Below are 13,531 nucleotides of genomic sequence, written 5' to 3'. Positions count from 1 at the left end.
GCCACTTTATCATCGCTGTCCCCTTCACCCCTGTGTTCCGATTGCGTTACAACCTCTAGCGCGGACGCCCACGTTACTCACAATTGTTAAGAGGATTTGCTTCAGTCTCTGCTTCTAGTTTATGAAAAAGGTTAAATTTCTGTTGTGTCACCCCCACTCTACCGCAGTATACTATTCAAACCGATCGGTGGAAGTGAACGTAAAAGGGCCTCCACACGCTTTCAGTTTTTAGATGTGGTGGTGATTTATTTTCTGGTTTTCATGTGGTTTCTCTCTTATGTTATTGCGGCATGGCTTTAGGAACATTGTTTTTCAGCGAGATTCTTGAATTTGATATTGGCTTCTTCCTAGCGAACGACGCATTTAGCACTGAAGTAAGCCACCGTAAGTATTAAAATATTTAACCACGCTGGTAATACATGACTAAGAGTACAGTGCTGACTTCCAGAAGTGCCTTTGTGCAGGATTGCTGGATGTTGATATAAAGGGAGCCATCAATTAAATAAAATAAGAGTAGCCATTTTGGGTAGCCATAACTGAGATGTCACAAGAATGGTGGGTAAGCCTGCGTGTTATGAATTCGTTCTCGCAATTTACTCTCCTCCACGGAGGGATAACTATTGCTGAAAGCTAGAAAAATATTCGTGTCATTCTTACCCCTTATTGTAGAAACCACAAAGCACATTAGTTTCATTCAGTGACCCATTTATAAGGAACTCCAGTTTGGCGTATACAACCTGTCGCTCCTTACCTAATAGCACACTGGCTGGCTCCTTTTACTAGCAAAAGGTTGTTTCATTTGGTAGCTGACAAGACCCGAATACCATCCTGAAATATTCAGCTATGGATAGAGGTGCGCGCAGAAAATGCTGAAAGGTGTGTATGCGAAAGACAGAAGGAAAAATACGACGAAAGATTGCGCTAAGGAGGCAGATAAAAGAATTGTATAAGCCCGTGTGATGTTTTCCGTCTTTCAGTTGTTTTTTTCCCCATTTTTTCATTAATGCAGCAGATGAGTACCTGCGCTAATAAGAATTAACATAGAGCAAGCAGAAGTAGTTCTTTGCGAGATCTTACGTAAGAGCTGCTCTTCACAGAAATTTTGAAATTTAGAAAATTGATCCTCGAGCGGCTCAGCTGAATTTTTCTATTGGGCTTGCGTTGCGGAAGTGGGGGTCGCATAAGGTAGTGTGCTTCTGCTGCCTCGAAATCGGGTTATCCTATTAGGAATGACGTAAGCATATGCTTAAATGGAATGAAGAAGTAAACATATTTTTTACGTAGTTAAGGGCTGTTAGCTCTCACTGTTCTTGCGGGATTTGTACATATCGAATGGCCAGAAATGAAGGAACGCCGGAGTTGTGCCTCCATGTCGTGTAAGATCCGTTAGGACATAGTTTAGTGCTTTCTCTTGCAGCTGTTTAGACGACGCCCGCTGCTATTGTAAATGCATTAACCAAATAAAAAGGTATGAGACACGTGGCATTAGATTGTTTTTGTAAAAGTGGAGTTCACATTCTTTAAGCTAAAACCACGTTACTTTATTTTTAGCTTCCCCGCATTGTCTCATATTGAGCACCTAGCAACATGACTAACGAAAGAGAAAAGCTCTATCGGTTTTCGATTTTCTTTTTTTAAACAACTGCTTAAACATCAACAAAACAATTTCAAATATTATGTACCAACTAGTCCCAAACGAAGTTCTACGGAAACTAGAGTGAAAAATAGATTTTTGTGAAAAAGGAAAGACGTCATGTGATCAGACGCGGAAGCTATGTTGCAGAGGAAAATGTGGACATCATTCAAACGCTAAATTGTCATGGAAGCCGCCACTGCAATCAGTGGCGTTGTGTTCGATGCACATGTCAATCGAAAATGAAAAAGATGATAAATCGCTAAATAACAGACAAAAAAAACAAAACTAAAATGCATCGTTGTATAGCGACATTCGTATTGTCGCGTAGTCGTACTTCGCGATGTAGTCCTGTCGGTATGCAATGACATTTATCTATAACGATGCCAAAATTTTTGTGCCGCGCTCAGATATCCTGTAGCCGCAGCAACTCAATTTCCTGGCATTTCACCCCTTACTGTCGTAAGCCTAACTTTTCTTTTTTTTGGCGGAAATGCCTCGTGTCTGCATTTGACACATTCTTCTTGTTCAGCACGTTCACGCCTGGCTTGCTTTCGAAAAGCGGCATTGCCTTCTGTACCAAATATTCTTGAAGTAGGAAGACGTACGGAAATCGTCAGCTCTCTCGCATCTTGTGAACAAGACGCACAAGACAAGTAAGTTTCGTTGGCATCCGTGATTTAACGTCCGCTATCTCTTTACCAAAGTGCCACATGCCGCGGTTAAAGTGATTCAATTAGAAACACGGCCTACAAGCTGCTGTTTCGCTGCCCAAGAAAAGTCCCGGATGCTAGTCTAATTATACCCGCAGGCACTCAGCACAAGTGTTTGAGAACTAAGACTGGACTAAGGTGTATGCAACACAACTCTTGTAAACAAGCTGCAAGTACGGTTTCCAATTAGCCTTAGGGGTTAGCTCAAGCAACGCATGACATACGATGCATAGTATTTCGTAAAGTAGTTTTTGTGACACTCTGCTGCAGAAAGCGGGGAATGCGAAGACGGCCGTTTATTATAAGACTTCGCCGCAGGGCTAGGATGAAGTAGGAGGGATAAAACTAATCTTAATATTTCTTATCGGTAGTGTGGAACTTGGCTTTTACTTGGCAGGGAGTAGCCAACGAAGGAGGTATCAACATCGGCAACATATGCTGTCCTCAAAGACAGTATCTTTGTTTTTGTGCCTTTTACCTTTTGTAGGAAATAGGTTAGTTCAATTTTTTTTTTGATTTACCATCGTGTATTTCAGTAAACACTCCACGGAGTCAACAGTACACAAAGCAATGCTCTTTAATATCACAAAACAAAAACTTGAAAATGTTGAGTGAAATGGTTGAGCGTGCGAAAGCAATTGGAGACAGCGCATACTGCAGGGCTGAAGATTTACTTTTGACCACCTGAGTGTCTGTACGTGCATCCAAAGCACAACACAATACTGTTTTTGCAGTTAGGCCCCACGGAATTGAAGCTGCTGGAGCGGTGACTCACGGCGCGAGCCTTGCTCTTAGTAGTAGAACGTCATTGCCACTGCGCAGCTGTGACGGGCGAGTAACACCGTGCTTTGAGGCAGCGTTAATTAAGTCCACATAATCTTTTTGCACTTACAGAGTGGCTTTTGCTGTGGTTGTCATAGCTTTCACACGCTCAATAATGATTCGTAATATGAATGATTTCATGAAACCGGGGTTTGTCAGTGTGCATTTCACATGTCTTTCACGGACGCCGATTTCGGCACTTACAGAGGCACAGCCTGAATATAGCCAGTGTTTAATATTATGCTCCGAAAAAGAAGAGAAGAAGACGAAGTTAGAAGCGAGCGTGGAGCCGAGCGCGCGCCTGCATTTTTTTGAGCTGTTTTTTTCTTGGCAAGCGTCGAATAAAGAAGACGTTCTCTACTTCGGCTCCGCTTCCTGGTTTTCAACATATGGTGCCGTGACCAGGATATCAGACCTACAGTTGAAGACCCCTAACGATGAAGCGAGCTACCTGAAGAGGACGACCTACCGATGCGATCAACGCGACGACGCTGCGACAGAATCGAAGAACGATCCACGTCATCACGAGGCCTACCATTCCCGACGTGACGACATGGAAAGACTAAGACGGAAGCGTGCTACCGTTCGAGCGGCGGTCACCAGGATCATCAACGTCATGACAACTCTTATGCAGAGGGAACCAACGCCATATGGTGAGCTGACCGACCATCTCAATCTATTGAAGATAAAAGAAACTATGCTTACGGACCTTGATAACAAAGTAGAAGAGCAGGTTACCGATGATAACCTTGAGGATGAGCTTCTCAGCGTCGGACAGTATCAAGAATCGATCGTCCTCGCGAAATCCCGCACTGAGCGCATTTTATCCGATCAACCAACGACTACGCGCGAATCTCACGATGACTTTCGTCAAGCATGCGCACACGTTAAGCTACCGAAGCTCGATGTGCCGAAGTTTCATGGGGACCCCATTAAATGGCCGGAATTTTGGGATCAATTTGAGTCTACTATTCACCAGAACCGATATATTACCGACGTAGACAAACTGAAATATCTTCGGAGCTACTTGATGGGTAAAGCGGAAGGTGTCATCAGTGGCCTATCGAGAACTAACGAGAGCTATAGCACAGCTATAGAACTTCTCAAAGAAAGATTCGGTCAGAAGTCACTGATTGTTAACGACCACATGCGTCGCCTTCTAAACCTACGTAAAGTTCGTTCTTGCGAAGATTTCGAAGGGCTTCAAAGATTGCATGAAGAAGTGCAGACTCGCGTGAGATCCCTGCATAACCTTGGTGTCGAAGAAAAAGAATATGGAGTTCTTCTGAAAACTGCTATAATACAAAATCTTCCGCAAGAAATGGTACTCCGTTATAATCAGCGCATCTTGTCTTCGATAAATACAGGCGTTACTAGTGACAGGCTAAATGAAATGTCTGGTCTTCTAGACTTCTTGAGTCTTGAAGTAAGAAGCCGGGAACTGACTATAATGATGACTTCTGACAAGAGAGAACAAGCCTCAACAGCAAAACGACAATCTACTGAGCATTTCCAAGATTCTGCATCTATGCTAACCGTGAAACCGACTCCAGAGAATTGTATATTATGCGGAGACAAAGATCACTCTGTGGATGTATGCTCAACGGAACTAACATTAGACGAGAAAAAGCAGAAACTACGGAAATTAGGATGCTGTTACCGCTGCGCTAGACAATTTCACAAAGCTAAGGAATGCCGAAACTGGAAGAGACTAAGCTGTGCGAAATGCAAGGGGCGACATATCACCACAATGTGCGACCCGAAATGGAAGCAGAGGAATACGGAAACACAGACAACTGTTTCCAGTTCGTAAACAGATTCGCCAAAGTGCACAGTTCTTCTGCAGACCGCCCAAGTTTGGGCTGTGGGCACTGGAAGCAGATGCTTTGTAAGAATGTTGATTAATGGTGGCAGTCAACGCAGCTTCATCACGGAAGAATTGTCTAGGAAGCTGAAAGCCACTGTGTTAGCCGAAGAGCAGCTCACCATCTCAGGATTTGGGAACGTTTCAGCACCACGGAAATATTATAGGAGAGTACGAGTCACGCTGCATAGCCAGTACGACTCAAACTCACTTGAAGTAGAGGCTATCGAAGTTCCCGAAATATGCAATGACTTGTCAGCATTAACAGAGACAAATGTACTTGCCAATTTGAAAAGCAAAAACTTACGTTTGGCTGACGTCAACGCAGTTCAGGTCTCACCTGAGCCTGGAATAAGCGTCCTTATAGGTGCCGACTATTACTGGAAGCTTGTCAGTGGAAGAATTCATCGACTGGGCGACTCCTTGACCGCCATCGAAACTGTCATAGGATGGACACTTCATAGAGATACCAGAAGTCCACCTAAGTTCTACAAGCAGGAAACCGTAAGTAACTTCAACATATGCCTAACGGAAGACAGTGTTTCCCAGCAACTGAGGTCTTCCTGGGAAATAGAAAATCTGGGACAGACTAACGAAGACAGACTTTCGAAAGATGACGAACACGTCCTGAAGAACTGCGTGGAAACAACTATTAGAAACAATGGTCGCGAAAAAGTTGAACTGCCGTGGCGCAGCAAATGTTCCCAGCTTAAAGATAACCGCGATATCACGTTAAAGAGGCTGGAGTCCGTGCAGAGAACACTACATCGAGAACCAGAGCTTCCGAAGGAATATGACATTGCCATTAGGAGCTACTATAACAAAGACTACGCTGAGAAGGTCACAATGGAAAGTACGAGTGAGCATTTCACGTACTATATGCCACACCGAGCAGTAGTGCGACGCGACAGAAGTACGACTGAAATACGGGTGGTATCCGACGCCTCTTCTCATGCTACGGAGTCACATTCACTCAACGACGTCTTGTGGACAGGACCGAATTTGAACCCCAACGTCATCGACTTACGGCTGAAGTTTCGCAGCTTCAAGATTAAAATTTCCGCCGATATCGAAAAAGCGTTTCTTCAAATATCGCTAGCTGAACAAGACCGAGACGCGTTTCGTTACTTCTGGTTTGAAGAAGGATCTTCCAATATTAACGAACTGCGCATCACAAGGGTTCCTTTTGGTGCCTGCAGCAGTCCCTTTCTCCTTGCTGCAACTCTGCTACACCGCTTCCAACTAGTAGAAGACAAGTACCCTTCTACTGCCAAACTATTGAAAGATCTTCACAGACTGGAGGCCACCAATATTGTGTCGGCTACTCAAGGACAGTCATGGAATTCTTGGACCGAAACTATCTGCCTCAAGAGTCCAGAAAACGAAGAAACCGATACAGAGGCAGAGACAGCGAAAAGAGAAAGCGATGCCATAAAATTAAGAAAAGAGGATACGGGACTTTTCGGATTTTGTCTAGCGTGGGATGATTTCTATTTAGTTGTGTGTGAAATATGTAACCAAGTCACAAAACCACGCGCTCTGCGAAATCACTTGGAGCAGCGGCATGGGAGCACCGACACCTTTGGTAGGTGTGACGACACTGCTGACACGTCCGTGCTCCAACCGGCGGGTGGAGGGAAGTCCTCGGGGCACAGCTCCTTGTCATTGTCGTCCTCATCGTCGTCTTCAACGTTATCGTCTTCCGCCCTGCGACACTCGAGCGGGCCTACCGGGCGCCCGTCGTCAACAGCTAAGGCTTCATCTGGGTCCGCACTGTCAGGGAGGCACAGCAGTGGGGTGAAAAGACTAACACGCAGCAACCACATGCTGGCCCCTGTTGTCCAGGTGGAGCGAATGCCACTTCCACGACAGCCTCAAGCCATGGCCGCCCGCAACAGCTCGCCAGGCCTTGAAAAGGAATTACCTTCACCCCAACAGCCACCACCTTTAACCCCTAGAGGGCTAGGAATGCTGTCTGGGCCGGGGCCAGGGCAGGCCAGTCACATAACACCCGATGCATGCACCAGCAGTACGTCAGCAATGGTGGCTGCGACGACTTCCACTGCGGCACCTACGCCCATCAGGAAGACATGCCAGCAATGGTTCCACCACGAACACAAAGTGCTCATGGTGCCGACGGCTTTGCCGACGGCAAAGTTCGCTCATGCAAAGTGCGCACTTCTAGTGGCAACACGTTGCGGAGACCGGCACAGATGCAGTACCACCTAGAATCTGCTGGACAAGCTCCGTCTTGAAAAGAAACAAGCATACGCAACTTGTTCGGCTGGGAGCTGTTGAATATTATGCTCCGAAAAAGAAGAGAAGAAGACGAAGTTAGAAGCGAGCGTGGAGCCGAGCGCGCGCCTGCATTTTTTTGAGCTGTTTTTTTTGGCAAGCGTCGAATAAAGAAGACGTTCTCTACTTCGGCTCCGCTTCCTGGTTTTCAACAGCCAGGTTCACTTACAGTGTTTCGTAAATAAAAAAGGACCCTGCGAGTGTATCAGACCTGTCGTGCGATCAGTGGGTTACCATATATTGCAGTGAAAGTCTGATACGCTATTTACGTTCAACATGGAATGTCCTTTCTTTATTGCATACGCATACATAAGGCCTGGAGAAAGCATTCTTTAATGAGACAATTTTTTTAAATGGTGCGAAAAGCCAGCGTGGTACTAGGCATTGCTTAAAATGCTTCGTTATTGGCGGAGAGCCGACACTAGCTTGGAGCATTGTCACAATAATTTAGGCGTAGAGGTATGTTTGGCGCTGTTTCGGAGGTCATTCAAGCAAGAAAAAGTTTAGCATTATGATATATTGTGCTCCGTTACTGTTTCTGTTGTACTTTGAAAGTGTTTTCTATATATATTTTTTATTATCTTTAATTTTTTTAAACGTAATCTTTCATCCAACTGGTCTTAATGTTAATCATGCTGCTGTTTGTACATAGTTTTACCTTTCCGAGTCTCTTTATTCCTGCAGTTATATCTTTATTTTTGCTTCATCACTACCCGCTGCAGGATGAAGGCCTCTCACGGCAATATCCAGTTACGCCTTTCCTGTGTCATCTGACACAGTGTCACCTGCACCTGCAAATTTCCTAACTTAATGACACCACCAGTTCATTGCCGTCCACGACTACACTTCCTTTGGCGGCCATCCTTCAAATGTAACAGAGCACGGTTATCTTGCCCTACGCACTATACGTCCTAACCAACTATATTTATTCTTAATGTTGACTACAATATCAGCGGCACCTGTTTGCTCGCTAGACATCACCGTTCTCTTTCGCATCGCTGTCTTCGCTTGCCCTAACCCCTGTCTTGCAGTGTTTTAACGTTACAAGTATCATTTTTCTTTTCATGGTTGTTTACAGCGTCCAATTTCCTAAACTTTGTGCATATACAAACACCACATTCTTGGGCAATTCCCCATTCTGGTCGCATGCCGTGTTTTCAAGGATCATCATCATCCTTACAATCATCATAATTATAATGAGGAATTGGCGTCAAAGGCACGCGCTTGATAATAAAGGCACAGATGCGTTCTTCCTTGCTTTGCCGGATACCGTACACAGAGTGATCAGCGCGTCTACGCGGAAAAAGAGCAGCTAGGCAACGGAACAGTGTTTCCCTGCAATAATTACTCTGACGCTTTTATGCCCTATTCGTATGGAGTTGATGCCTTTTAAGCATTATTTTCTTTTGAGAACGAGCGTATACTGGAACTATGTTGGCCCTGAAGTATTTGTAGACTTAGATTCTTGTATCTACATTACACACCAATTTAGGATTGCTGTTTCTGTCATTTTATGCGACATAAACAAGATGTATTTTTTATCATGTAGTATTCTATCGCACATCTAGGTCTCCAACCTTACAACAGTCTGGAAGGCCTTAGGGTATTGGAAACGTATATTTATTAAATGGTATATAAAAGCGTATTTCTTATACCTTCGGCATGGTTCTTATCGGTAACGAGAATGTTTTAGTTGGCCCAGCTGAACGGGCGTATGGTGCTATAAATTCCGAACTTCGCGAAAGAACTGAGACTGAGATGCCAACTGAACGAGAAAAAATGGTTTCACCAAAGCAGGATGCTCAGAATGCTCCATTCCTTCTTTGTGTAATTACTCCAAAGAGCCGTTCATCTAGAAAGAAGCGCCTCCTGATTTTCTCGTGCAGGTGTCAATAGACAATTGGACCTGTATTTTTCACAAATCGGGTTAACAAGTTCGAATACAAATCTCGGAAAAAAATTTTTAATCAGATAGTTGAATGAGATAGACATGAATATATAATACAGAAACGTGCAAGTTGCTTCGTTTGAACAGACCGGATATGATTGCTATGATCTGATGCCGCTCCTTTTGGCCCTGTCTTATTCAGCACTGTCGCAATTCAGCAGCAGAACATCACAACCAGTGAGCCTTTGTGGCATGGGCGAAGACTTTTTCTTTATTTTTCTGCGCGATATTCTGATTCCTTAAGGTCTACGTTTGAAGCTTCTGTTTGTGATGAAGGTTTCTTTTCCTTCGTAAAGCACCCGTCTTTTTCTTGCTTACAAAACAAAGATCACCGGCCCTCTCGATAGAAATCCTTTTGCCCTGTAGTTTTCTACACGAGGATTGCTGCGATGGGTGCCCTTCTCCCCTTCTTGTTCCCCATTGTTCGCCTTTTGTGTGCGGCATTCTTTCCGGTGAAACAGAAGGGGGTGGAGTTTGTGTTTTCTGTGGACAAAGTGCTCCTGTGACAAATGCTGCACATGTCACACAATTTCCTTTTGGCAGGACCCAGTGTTCTCCCGTCGTTAGATTCATCGCCTGGGTACTTTAAAGGCGAAAGCCTTTCTAGGCTCATGGTGAACTTTGTGTCAGCAGACCTACCATCGGACTGTTCGCCGAAGCGTCATCGCGCCATATGAGGACAGATTAAAGACAGATTAAAGACTGAAAAATGATTCGTAGTGACAGTTAGTGAATGATAATGTTATAATAGAGATTGGTAGAGGATAATAAGGACTCGTAATGACCAATGATGACTACTAATGACTACGAGATGACCAATATGTCTAACGACAACTTGTAACGACTACAATTGATTAGAAATGACTAAAATGCTTAGTAATGACTAGTAATGATTAATAATGACTGAAATGACTTTTAATGAATACTAATGACTGATATGATCAACATGTTTAACGACGGCTTGTAGTGACCACAATTGATTACGAATGACTAAAAATGCTTAGTAGTGAGCAGTAAGGACTAAAAGAAAGAAGAGAAAGAGAAGAGGCAAAGAGAAAGAGGCGAATGATAAGAGGACGAAGACTAGGCTTTCGCCATTCACCTCTTAAGCGAGATCTTAAGAGAGCCTGTAATTTTTTTCGACCTGCAATTACACTTTCGTTCTTGACGTTGGCATCGTGTGCCCGCTCGAGTGCCAAGCAAATGAAAACGTCTTATACAACATTAAAGAGATGTTCGCGCCTTTGAGGTCTTTCGCACTAGGTGCATGGAGTTCAGGCATTTTTGTAACAGCTGTGGGCAGATTACTCTGAAAAAGCATTCCTGTGTTTGACAATGCGGACTGCAAGTGTCGCTCCTACGCAGTAGTAAGTTGCCAAGATACTCGATCACTTGTTGTTGCTTACTAAAAGATAACCAGACGAGAACATATTCCTGGACCAACTGCGCATTCGAAATAAAGCGTGAAATTTTATTGCGAATAACTTCGCCTTCTTCAGCCACTTTTTGTCTGTCTGTGAATCCTCTCTACGCGGCTACTCAAAAAGAGAAAAAACTTTATTGATGAGGCAAGTCACTAGGAGTCACCTAAATTGGCACGGGCTTTCACTTACAAATGTGTAGGTTTATTTCGTAGCAGGGAGAAAACCTTCGATGTGCACAATCGTGCATTCGTGTAATATGAGAGACGCAAGCCCTGATGAGTCCATTCGCATAAACTTGAAACTGACACGGGCTAAATTAGCGTGCGTTTTTCAGTCGCCCAGAGCAAGAAGTAAAGCAAACTCAGAAAAAAACAGAGCTGGCAGTTTCAGTCTGCGATTGCACCGTAGAGAGAGCGATTTTTTTTTCATTTCTTTCTTGAGCCACATGCGTCGCAAAGGTCTTGGCTGGAACATTCACTCTTTCACAACTTTCAGCGTCATGCGTTCATTACGGAGGCCTAAACATTTTAGGAAACAATTTTAAGGCAGCTTCTCTTTCTTCCTTTATGGTGTTTCTACATGTTTGCATAAGTAATAGTAATAAGAGACATTGCACGGCGAATAAAGTTGAATTATTTTCTGAATTTCTGCTGCCGTAGTTTCGTATTGTTATCTTAACGACAACGTCAGACAGCACGGAACGATAATATTTTATCAAATACAGCAGTTTGAGAATCCTTCAAATGCAGCGAGATGGTTTCCTCTCGTAAACAGCTGTGTGGAAAACATGCTTCGCTCTACTTTATCACCAGACAGCGAGAGAAAAATAACTCTGTTTGCACCCGTCAAAAATGACGGGTGAAGAGGCCTCAACCCCTATTCATTCCCTTAACCGTCGGCCGGAATCCCTTGGGACTTGGCGGCTGTCAGGACGAAACCGTTGACATTGCGTCGCTCTTCTGCTTCGTGGTTGAGTAATAAGGTCTCCCAAGGTTCTACATTTCTATTCCGTTCGTTTTAGGAAGGGCAGGTCCAGACCATGTGGACTAGATCTGCAATGCTATTGGAGTGCGTAAATCTAGGATTGAATACCTTCGGATGCCATACAGCTGAGGGGTTGGATACACCCAAGTTTGCATTTTCTTCCACATGACTTTCTCTTTTTTGCTGAGCTGTTTATCCACCGCTGGTAGGTCTTACGACCGAGCTTACAGTGAGAAATGATTTCCTGGATTGTGCTTAGTAAGTCACCCGTAAGGAGCGGTTTCTCGCGTAGAGGCGGCGAGTCAGTGGAGCTAAACCGGAAAGTAAGTCCTCGGGTGGTCGCATGCGCCTGTGTAAATCTCACATGAGTGAGATTTCCACAGCGAGTACTTGTCCTCCCCTCAGAATTTTGGCAGTCGCAGCAAAGATACTGCCGATATCAAAATCCTTGGTGGCTGCCTTAGAGTCACTAATAATCACGACTTGTACTTTTTGTGTTATTGCTAAAACAATGGAAACTTCTGCCTCAGTTACACTTGTCTTTTTACCGGTTCAGCACGATACCGGGTCACCACTCTCGCGAACCGCTACCACTGTGTGGGCCGCCATGCTATCGTGTTCGGCAGCGTTTTTGCAGAGAATATCGGACCTACCTTCAGATCTGACCTGCAGGATAGAGAATGAGCGCGAAGAAAACAGTTGTACATAACATCACCCCAAGGATCCGTTGACGTAGTTGAAGTTACACCGACACTAAATGTGCAGGAAATATTTGTGATGAACGGTGTGACCAACTACAGATGGACTCAATATTAAACCGATGATCATCAGAACTATTCCCTAGAAAACGACAGTCGGCGTACCTTCAACTAAGTCTAGTGATCCATGGGGGTGGTCTTACGGACCCTGATAAGACCTAGGCCTGGCGCGAACACGTCAGCGAATTCTGTTACCGAACGGTGCGCGTTACCATCGTTCATCCCGACGAAAGGCATTCGCTCACCTGTCGCTTTCACGTTCATTACTGGCGCCTGAAGCATGTTGAACGCCTGGACCAGGTCGGGCCCGCACAGGCTGGGGCCGTAGCAACCGAGGACTGGCAGGGATCCGTCCGTCGACCGGTTTCCGCATGAAACCTTAAGGTTGAATTGTCCACGAACAAAAAGCCTTCCCAGGAAGCAAGTCAGTTTCAACGGCGAACCACGCAGCTTGGGCCACACTGTTTTGCTTTGCTTATAGGTGGGCCACGTGATCACCGACACCAGTGTCCCTGTATCGACCTGCATGTTCACCGGAACGCCCCCACAATTCAACGTGCGCACAATGGGTTGCGTGATGCCGGCGTGTCTGACATGACTGTTCGCTGCTTCCAACGCGAATATACCGTGCGTGCCCACAGTTGTGTCCACCTCCCGAGACGATAGCCTATGTATACCTGGCGCGGCAGCCCTGGTGGCCCTTCAATGAACTCTGTCTCCCGACGGGAGCAGGCTCGGGCGATATGACCCCGCTGTTGGCACTTGAATCACGTTGCCAAATGGAACCGGCAATGCTCTGGTTCATGCCCTTTCGCTCCGCCGCGGTCTCACGAAATAAACCGTGGCCGGTTTCTTGGGCGATAAGACTGTCCTCCCATCGCATGTACGCTTCCTTCAGCGGTGTCGCTCATTATCTGCTGCACGCTCCCTTCTGCCATTTTCGGCGGATAGGACGATTTCTGCTTCACTCCTCGTCAGCTGCGGCTTCGCAAGCAACTGTCGACGCCCTCCTGCGCTTTGCAGCCCACAGACGATGCGATCTCGCAGCATGTTGCGCCAAAATTACATGTGTCTTCTTTCTCACGAATGG

The 13,531-nt window shown here is 45.2% G+C and overlaps 2 protein-coding genes across 6 annotated transcripts in view; one reads left to right on the top strand and one right to left on the bottom strand.

Annotated features, from left to right (window-relative positions):
• LOC135911930 (cholecystokinin receptor type A-like) overlaps positions 1-13,435 on the bottom strand; it is a 463,919-nt gene extending 450,484 nt beyond the window's left edge. The window contains exon 1 of the mRNA XM_070525689.1: positions 12,687-13,435. The gene's annotated coding sequence lies outside the window, so the exon portion shown is untranslated. The remainder of the gene's footprint in view (positions 1-12,686) is intronic.
• LOC135911931 (neprilysin-1-like) overlaps positions 1-13,531 on the top strand; it is a 220,352-nt gene that overhangs the window by 84,805 nt on the left and 122,016 nt on the right. The window lies entirely within an intron of this gene.

This window comes from Dermacentor albipictus, chromosome 9, assembly GCF_038994185.2.
Source record: "Dermacentor albipictus isolate Rhodes 1998 colony chromosome 9, USDA_Dalb.pri_finalv2, whole genome shotgun sequence".
NCBI lineage: Eukaryota > Metazoa > Arthropoda > Arachnida > Ixodida > Ixodidae > Dermacentor > Dermacentor albipictus.
This window is presented reverse-complemented; position numbering and strand designations above follow the sequence as displayed.